This window comes from Megalobrama amblycephala, linkage group LG13 (assembly GCF_018812025.1).
Source record: "Megalobrama amblycephala isolate DHTTF-2021 linkage group LG13, ASM1881202v1, whole genome shotgun sequence".
NCBI lineage: Eukaryota > Metazoa > Chordata > Actinopteri > Cypriniformes > Xenocyprididae > Megalobrama > Megalobrama amblycephala.
Genome location: NC_063056.1, coordinates 773699 through 783794, shown reverse-complemented (window position 1 = coordinate 783794; position 10096 = coordinate 773699). Strand labels below are relative to the sequence as shown.

Sequence of the window (10096 nt, the reverse complement as noted above, 5' to 3'; positions counted from 1 at the left end):
GATAGTTCTTAGAAAATGAACTGTAACTTAGTGAATACTAATGACAAAAAAATTACACTTATGTGTAAAAAAACGTTAAGATGTCAGGTTTTAAATCATGTAAGTCAAATCGAAAACAAACCTTCTGTGTTTATGTAATCTGTATGAAAAGAGAGCCATGTCAGAAGTCTGTGATTCAGCTCATTATCCGCTAATGCGGCCACGCCCACGGAGCTAGCGCTATTCAGACGCAAATTCAGTCAATACATGCATTCGTCATCTCAATCGTGTATTTATTGTCTTCAAAAGTGTTTTGAATAGCCATATTTAGCGATCTCTTGCCTCTGTTAGTTCCTTGATTGTCACATGATATGCCTCTTCTTTTACTGAGGCATTTGTGGACAAAAGGGACAGAGCGCCCTCTGGCTCAAGTATGAATTAGAAACACAGCATCCAGCGCTCATAATGATGACAATAAATATAGAATAATAAATATTACTTCTCTGTATAGAAAATTGATATAAACATATGAGAATCCATCAATATTTCTCCAAATGTGTATGATTTTAAGCATATTAAGAAATTATTGTCAATATAAGATTTTAAGAGTCAAAATGTGAAGCTTGAGTCTTAGATCTTTTTAATGATGTATAGTTTGTCAACTGCCACATCAACATTAAGGCTCTATAATATAACAAATATAGTAGCCTATATGAAATGCCCTAGAGGTAGGAATGTTCAGACGCGTTGCATCACAGAAATACATTATATTTTAAAGTATATTAAAATAGAAAACCATTATTTGGTTAGAGACTTGAGACTTCTTTTAAAAACATTATAATGGCAATGTGTTCAATCTTTTGACTGGTAGTGTAATTTAACATAGGCCTATACAAAATTTTCTTCATATCATGTGCAATAAGTGCATGCATGAGATCACAAAAATCATGTTTTTTTTGTCCTGAGTGGACTTTAATCATGTTATCAGCATGATCACAGAGGGTTTTTTCACAGCCTACCTGACTGAAAGGCCTCATTAATATGCAAGTCATTTCAGGTCATTATTATTCAATTCTTTTGTCTTCTCAGGTGAGAATCACCCATTATACATGAGGATTCACGCCTCCATGCATACTGTGTTTCTTGACCAAAAGTGTCTTAGAAAATTTAAATCTCTCTATTGTTTTATATGAAGGAGTAGGCAGCATAATTTTTACATGATTCTTGTGTCTTATGAACACAGATTTAATATACTTTTTTTGGCCTTATTTCAGTGACTTAAGTTTTTTGTTTTTTCAATAACCACGCATAAACGTTATTCCTTCAAAAATACAAACATTTACGTACATGTTCCTCACATATTATTGTAGCCTAGTTTGTGCTGAATACAGTGTAATGACACTTTTGTCATTTATATGTTTATGAACAACTGAAAAAAGCACAAATGTCAGAGCATGTCAAAACTTCTCCAAGCCCCAAATCAGCCTCAGACTCCAGAGGGTTAAACCACTTTTTTTTCTCTCTCTCTCTCTTTTTTGCACAAACACGAATGACACTGACCTCAATGTTGAACTGTTATGTGCAAATGGAGGCGCTAATCTCAAATCTCATCTTGGGGGTCAGCAGAGTCTGGGTCAATAAAGGGTAAAGGACAGTTTTTTATGAGTATAAATATCACTACAGAAGTCCAGTGAGCTTCAGACTTCAGTTGAAGACATTACCAGAAGATTTAATCTCTGAACTTCCCATGGACAAACAGAGACTCCAGGTAATTCATTTAATACAATATGAACATGTAATGTTAGTGTGAATGTGCTGTTTAGACAATGTACTGTTTTACAGACATGAAGAAGAAAAAAACATCACCAGATTAGAAAGGAACTAAAGGAAAGAATTCCTTTCAGTTTCTTAATATTGGATTTGTTTAAGCAATGAATTAAATAACCATCCTTTAAATTTAAAACATTGAGAGAATTAATTAAATGTCTAAACTTGGGTTCTTTTTTTTTTCTTTTTTTCGTGAAACCTCAATCTACACCAAAAATGTCATATAAGGAACATATAATACACAAGATTTTAAAGGTTAAGCACAACACATTTTGAAAGAGAAAAGACTAGAATGTTACACTCTTACTGATTAATATGTGTAGTATTTTCAGCACTGCCATACAAACAAATATAAATTCATTTGGCTGATTCATTTCAGTGTTTTAAACTGTACAGTTTTTACATCTGCATTTGCTTGATTTAAACTTTTCTGCTCAAAAGTGGTTTAATCTTATATTTCACAGCCTTCTTATTTTCACTGAAACTCCAGAATAGTTTTTCTACAAAATGAATTTGACATGACAAATAGGTTGACAGTTAGCATAGAGAAAGTGGATATATTGTATGTATTCTTTAACTCCTTTCCTCTTGAAAGCAGTTATTTCAGTGCACTGAAGTATCTTCTCCAATGACTTTTATTCCTTGTTAACTTTTCTAAGATGGCGACACTTTTGATGTACCTGAAGCAGTTGAAATGCATCTACATTTATGTGTATCTGTGGCTGGCGTATCTTGCTGTGATAAATGCAGAGGTAAATACACTCCCTCAGACAAAAGTGGAAGCAGATGTGTTTCAAAAGATTAGGGATTTAAAAAAAAAAAAAAAAATCTGCATAAGTTTGTTTTCTTCATTTTTTAAGAAAATGATTTAATGAACATTTTCTTCAAAAATAGGAAATGTTACAACAGAATCCTGATGAGATTGGACCTTTAAACGAACAAACTGTTAGAGCACCCAGAGGAATTCCAGGTGAGGTGTTACTGGTGTTACAAAATACACATTTCTGTCATGAAACTGATAGGCTGTTAAGGTCCTTAACTAAATCTGCTTGAAATCACATCGTTCCTGCTATATCAGTAGCCAAATAGCTTGCTGCTCAACATTTAAATACTTGTGCCTTGTCCAAATACCCACACTTGTGGAATTGAGAGTGTGTGCACGTGACAGGAAGTAAGTGTGCAAGACTGTCCCATATCTTAAAAATGCCAAAGTGCAGTGCCCTTAACGCACACTAAACCCACACTATGTTAAGCTAATCGTATCCCATCATGCATTATGTTGGGGAACTCGCGTGCAGCTAAATAGATGAACACATTCCACTGTAAGTTTAATTAATTAGATATTGCATATTTTTGGTAGTAAAACAAAATGTTGCACATTTTATTGATGCAAAGATGAGTAGGCTGTGTGTACAACATTTGAAACTGCTTTTTATCACTTAATTAGAAGCACCGCAATTTTAGGTTACACTTTATTTTAAGATGTCAGTATTACAGTGTATTAATAATTAACTAGATGTATTTAGGTTTAGGATGAGGGTTTGGTTTAGGGTTAATTGCATGTATTTATGCATAATTTATAGTTATTACTACAGTAGGCCTAACTAACAATGGCTGCGTTTACATTGGCCCCAAAAAAATCTGATTTTTTGCTCACATCTGACACAGATCGGAATTTGTTGCACACAATTGTAAACACAAAGATCTGTTTTTTTCTCATCTGATCTGAGCCACTTCCAAATGTGGTTTAAATCAGATACATATCCGATCTCTGGACATGCGACATGTCTAAACAAGCATATCTGATACTCATTGGAATTCCAAGCCACCACAAGGCGACACGTTTGCCTATAAAAATTATTTTAATGTTGCATTATGAAGCAGCCACGATGTATGCACTCGCACTAAAACTTTTTTTTATTGAGGTAGGTGGGAATTTATAGACTTTGTCTATATATGTAGATATTTTTTCCTATAGGAAAGAAATTGCTCGCGCGCACACATTCAGCAGATGGTTTTCAACCTATATCCGGTGAATTTAATAAAATAAGCTTCACTGCTGAAAACATTATATATTTCTCAGCAATGAGGTGATAACTTTCCAGCTTCATACTCTCGCACACTCTCTCTCTCTTGCTCTCTCGTTATCAGAATTCATTCAAATAAATGCATTCATAATGTAGGATCTGTGGACGAACCAGACAAATGAATCATTCAGATGATTCTTTCAAAACATAATTCTAATTCAGAATTGAAATTCCAGCTCCTGCCATCTACAGGAAAATCTTTGCTTAATTACTTTTATAACACCCCATGCTTCCTGGCAGAAGTGATAAACTCAGCCATTTGTGACACCAAATGGACACCTAGAAGATAAAGAGTCTTTGATCACCAGATCAAAAGGACAGAGACAATGCAGACCTTTTGTTTCCTAACTTCACAGAAAAACCAAAGAAGACCGTTCTAAAACTGCATCAAAATTGTTCCAAACAATTTTAAATGGACTTATCAAACATCTTTTAACTGCATACATTTTAATACTAGGCTACCTGTAACCAGTTTTGCTTTAGAACACTCACAAATCATGTAAATGTGATAACTCTTGAATGACTGATTTATTTGGAATTGATTTAATTCTTTTCCTCTTTCCTAAATCCTGGCTTGAATGAAATCTGTTTAAAATGTATCATATTCAATTTAATAGAAATTGTGGTCTACTGCATAGTGTTGCCATATGGCAACATACACTTTGTGTTCATTTCCTTGCCACTGTCTCTTTAACAGAACATTCTCGTTTTTTTTTTGTTGGTAAGAGAAGACCTTAGTTTAGCCAATGATGTGCTTTGGTTAAGTCACATGACATGCAATTTTTTTCTGTGGCGCGATTTTCTGACAGACTGCCGTCTCTTGTATGTAGTTGCTGAAAGCAAACTAAAACGTCAGTAACAAACAAGGACCCGCCCATGTCACATTCACAAAAAAAATGTTAACATCAGGTAAGTTATGATGACATATTCACCACTCAAAAAAAATTTATGAAATTAGTTTTTGGTAAATCGATAAAATGTCTGTGTTGCCATATGGCAACACTGCGCAATAATGGAATGACTTTATTATAATAGGTTAGATAGCTAGCAAAGGCCAGCTGCAGTCTGTTAAGCTATAACAATAACAACATTAATGCCAGTGATATAATGTTGATTAGTCGTATGTTAAGGACTGCCATGACATTTGTATTATGGATTAAATCAACATCAGAGATCTGCCACCACAGCCAGTATACTGGCCCAGACCTACCACTGGCCTACCATTGTGTCTCAAAAAGGCAGGTGCAAGTGGATGTAAGTGTATTGTTAGGGTGAAGAACATCAAATGTGATGTGTACGTGTGCCTCACCTCTGAAAAAAAATGTTTTTTGAAGTTTCGTACAGAAAAAAAGGTGAGTTTCAAGGATTATGGGGGATTCATGTTCATAACCTTCCTCTCATAAGATTGCGTAATGTTTAATTTTCATGAATTACAATATTTTTGGTTTTATGTCAATGTTTTATGATACATGATGAACAGTATTAGATTTGTTTTTAACTGTCTACATTTGCAATTTAAATCATATTCACGAAAAACGTAATGAAATTCAAAGAATATAAATAATTATTCAGCAAAAGGAGAATAGAATAAATAAAAGCCCAAGATGTTGGAAAATAAGTATAAGGTGTTGTTTATATTTACTGCTAAAGCTTATAATAGCACCAATTAATTCAATACAAACAACATTTCTGAGGAAAAATATTAACTATATACACTTACACTTATTTTAAGTTATTTCCACTATTGCGCGTTGTTGCCATATGGCAACATATCATAAAGTACCTTAAAATAATATTTTTTTCCAATTTTTTTTTTTTACAGCACTTCAAGTTAAGCAATTGTAAGAAAAGAAAAAGAGTCAAATTTTTTTTTTTTTATAAATTTATCATAATGCGTGCGGTAGAGGGCTAGGAATTCTGTTCATCATATCACTCCCTCTCTTAAATCTCTTTCTCATTTCCTTACGTACGCGTATGAATGTGTGCGTGTATATGTGTTAGATTAGTTTGTGTTAGAATAAATAAAGTCTCTTGTAGTTTTTTAAAAGAAAGTGTCTTGTATTATGTGCTTCTAAAATTTAATGTCTTAAACTGTCGATCTTAAGTTACCGTGCTTTAATCAGTGTTTTCACGATTGTTGGATATTTATATCGATTACCAGAGCTTATTACAGCTCGAGCAAATGAATGCTGGTCGACTCAGTTGCGTTGCTGTAAACTAAACAACTCTTTATAATTCCCTATAAATATTTCATGTGAGCTAATTTTACTTCCTAGGGTGTGCTCCCTACAATATCATCATAGGCAGAGTGTGGCAGGGATGCTTTAAATTAATTAAATAATTATTGAGTAATAAAAAGATTAAGGGAATAAAAGTAAAAATGGTAAAATAAGTTCTACTGCAGTTGTGAAGTAATCATTTGAAACTATTTGCAAACAATATGTTGTTTTAAAATATGCACAAGTTCACTCACTGATATGTGATATGTCGAAAACGAAAACATTGTCACATTCATCATTTATGAGTTATGAGTCAAATTAAATTAGGCCTATACCATATTTGTAATGACTGCTCTGAAACACAAAGGGTGGATGGTCCAAATGCAGTGTTTTACTGAGAGGATAATCCACAATTGTAGTCCAAAAGCCAGGCAAAGGTCATACACAGGTGAGCAGTCCAAATAAAGATAAAGTCCAGGGATAAAGCAAAAACAAGGAAATCCAGGGAACATAGAAATAACAACCATCCAGGGAACAAGGTCCAGAAATGCAGTACAACAGGCTTCAATACTAGGCAGGGAATGAATGAGTGAACCAGTCTTATATAGGCAACATGGTTGTATATTTCAATTCAAAACATTTCACATACATTTTCATTGTTAAAAATTCAATTATCCATATTCACCTTTCAGATTGTAACTCACTTCAAAAATATTTATTCTGTTTAAAAATACAACCTATAATATTCAGCAGGCAATCTTCGGTCCATTTTATTTCACGTCCACAAATTCAGTGGTTCAAATTTCTTTTATGTCAGTAACTTGTATCTGTGTTCTACTTGTTTACAGTCACCAAATGTTTTTACAAGCAATGTTAGAGTATTGATTGAAACATTGGAAGTCAAATGTTACATCTGCTCCCACATGCGGGGGCGATCGTAACAACATAATACATAATACAACATAATACCTTCATATAAATACCAATGACCACAATAAACTCCAGAGAATATGGATATAGTTAAAACTATTAAATATCCACTACATCCATATTATCCAGAACAATTAATCAACTCCACTTGCTGTTTTCCTTGGTCTGAACCTCGGCATGCCGCGAACAGAGAGTGTACAGGGCCGACTCAGTAAAATGGATCCCCAGATTGAGAGGCAAAAACACTTTTCTTAAATAATTGGAAAAAATGATGTCCTTACTAAGCTGGACACTATTTTGATGGTGTTGTGATTGTACTCTTGCTTCATGCATTATTTTTCATCAACACTTGAATGTGGGTAAGTTTTATTAAAAAAAGCAACATTTTAAACAAAAATCTGAGAAAATCACATCTTTGTCAAAGACTACATCCATGGGATTCAGAAGGATGATGAAAACACAGATGGAGTAGATCAAGACCATCAACACCCTCAAAGCTTCACAGTCCTGTATTGTCCTGGGTCAACATGTCATTCAGTAACATCAGGCAGTTTTGATTTATATGCTGTTTAATGTTTGATGATGTTGTTTTACATGTGCGTAAGTAATCTTCTATCACTTGTCTCCTCTTCTTCACCTGTGTTTTGATCCAGATATTCTGTACTAGAAGAATATACAAGAAGATTCTGTACAGAGGCAGCAACATATGAGCACTTTTCTGTTTCATCAGCTTGGTGGCATATGTAGCTTGGTCTAGGCCTCAGGAGGTTCTGTGATCAAATAGCTATATTTTTAACACATTTCTAATCTCTTAAACAATTTTCATGATCACAAACAATTGTTATAAAAACTTATTGATCTTTTCTCTTTGCATATTTTTAACCTGCCATCAGAGTTGATGGAAGTGGCAGCTCTAGGAAGACCTCTGTTTCCTGGTATGCTGTATGACTGCCGCAGGGATTCCTTCATTCCAGGTGCTGCATCTACCTAAAAAACATTTCCTTCATCACACTTTTCAAAACACCACTTACCAGACAATGTGTAAAAATACTAACAAACCTGCATGTTTACCCATCACTAAACCATCCAACCTACACTTTTCATACATAGAGTAACGGTTAAAGTCATTTCTCCTTTCAGGTGTTACTCTGTGGAATAAGAAATCACTGAGTGAAGATTTGGACCGTCGTCCACAGCCCCTGACAAATTTGAAGTTCAGTAGCTCTGACTCTCTCTCAAGTAAATTCAATCTCCTCGATGTAAGTGCTTCCCTGAAGACCAGTTTCTTGGGAGGGCTGGTGAATGTGGATGGATCTGGCAAGTTCTTGCGTGACACCAAATCCTCACACCAACAGTCCAGAGTTACAATGTTTTATAGTGAAACCACAAGATATGAACAGCTCACTATGTCCCAGCTGGGCCGGTTCACCTACCCTCAGGTGTTTGACCAGAAAACTGCAACTCATGTGGTCGTTGCTGTGCTGTATGGAGCTCAGGCATTCATGGTGTTTGATCGGAAGTTTTCAGAAGAGGAAAACAAGCAGGAGATTGAGGGATAACTGGATGCCATGGTCAAAAAAATCCCTGCTTTTTCTAGTGAGGCAAATGCAGCTTTAAAAATGACAGATGCTGAAAAGAAAATGGCAGAGAAGATCACCTGCACATTTCACGGTGACGTCCGCCTTGAGCAGAACCCTACCACATACATGGAGGCCTTGAGTTTGTACAAGACGCTCCCCACTCTGCTGAAGGATCCACAGAATCAAGTTCCCGTAAAAGTCTGGCTTTATCCTCTTCATCTTTTGAACTCAAAGGCAGCTCAGGTAGAGAGAGAAATCAGTACACGTGTGGCTTTTGAAACTGAAGCTATAATCAAGGAGCTGGGAGAAACAGAGATGACATACAATGAGCTGTCAGAAAACACACTGGTTAACAGTTTCAAAGACATTAAAGAGAGGCTGCACTCATTTCAGAACTCGTTTAGCATTTACAAGGCAATGCTACTGAAAGCAGTCAACAGGGTCTTGCCTGCTATTCGAGGAGGAGAGATGGAGGAGAAGTCTCTGGAAGACATCCTGAAGATCCACAGGAGCTCCCCACTCAGGACTGACAAGCTTAACCAGTGGTTAGATGATGCAAAGTCTGAACTTGACCTCTTGAGTTCTGTTACCAAGTCACTGGAAGGGTTTACATTTGAAGACTCAGACCATCTCAACAGCATTATTATTAATCCTCAATTTTCTTTAGTGTTGTGCTTGGCCCTCACTTCTCTGAAGTATGAAGACCCATATCTTTCAGCCTTGAATGAGTACCTAAAAACTGACAGGTTTAAAGAGCCATATGGGGAACAAAACATGGTTTCTGTGGCTTCTGTCGGAAAGTGGTTTAAAGATTCTGATATCATCACAAAGCTGAGAGAAAACATCAGAATCATCAGAGATTCATACATATCATACCAATCAACCCTGGACATGGTGCATAAATTACCAATTCCACTCCCTAAATTCCAACGTAATTTCCTCTACATTATTTCTGCCATCTCTGATTCATCCAATCCAGGCTCCTCCATCTATTTGTATTCAAATGGGAAACTGGCAAACACACAGGCACAGTTCATAGGCCTATCGTATCTTGAACTGATTCAATAAGTGATTTTATACATTATCAATTTCATCAGTGAACTTAAAACTGTGATGTACAAACCTGATTCCAAAAAAGTTGGGACACTGTACTAATTGTGAACAAAAAAGGAATGCAATAATTTACAAATCTCATAAACTTATATTTTATTCACAATAGATTATAGATAACATATCAAATCTTGAAAGTGAGACATTTTGAAATGTCATGCCAAATATTGGCTCATTTTGGATTTCATGAGAGCTACACATTCCAAAAAAGTTGGGACAGGTAGCAATAAGAGGCCGGAAAAGTTAAATGTACATATAAGGAACAGCTGGAGGACCAATTTGCAACTTATTAGGTCAATTGGCAACATGATTGGGTATAAAAAGAGCCTCTCAGAGTGGCAGTGTCTCTCAGAAGTCAAGATGG

General features: G+C 35.4%; 1 pseudogene; it reads left to right on the top strand.

Annotated features, from left to right (window-relative positions):
* The first annotated feature begins 1603 nt into the window (after positions 1–1603).
* LOC125243289 lies at positions 1604–9862 on the top strand (annotated as a pseudogene).
* The last annotated feature ends 234 nt before the right edge of the window (positions 9863–10096 follow it).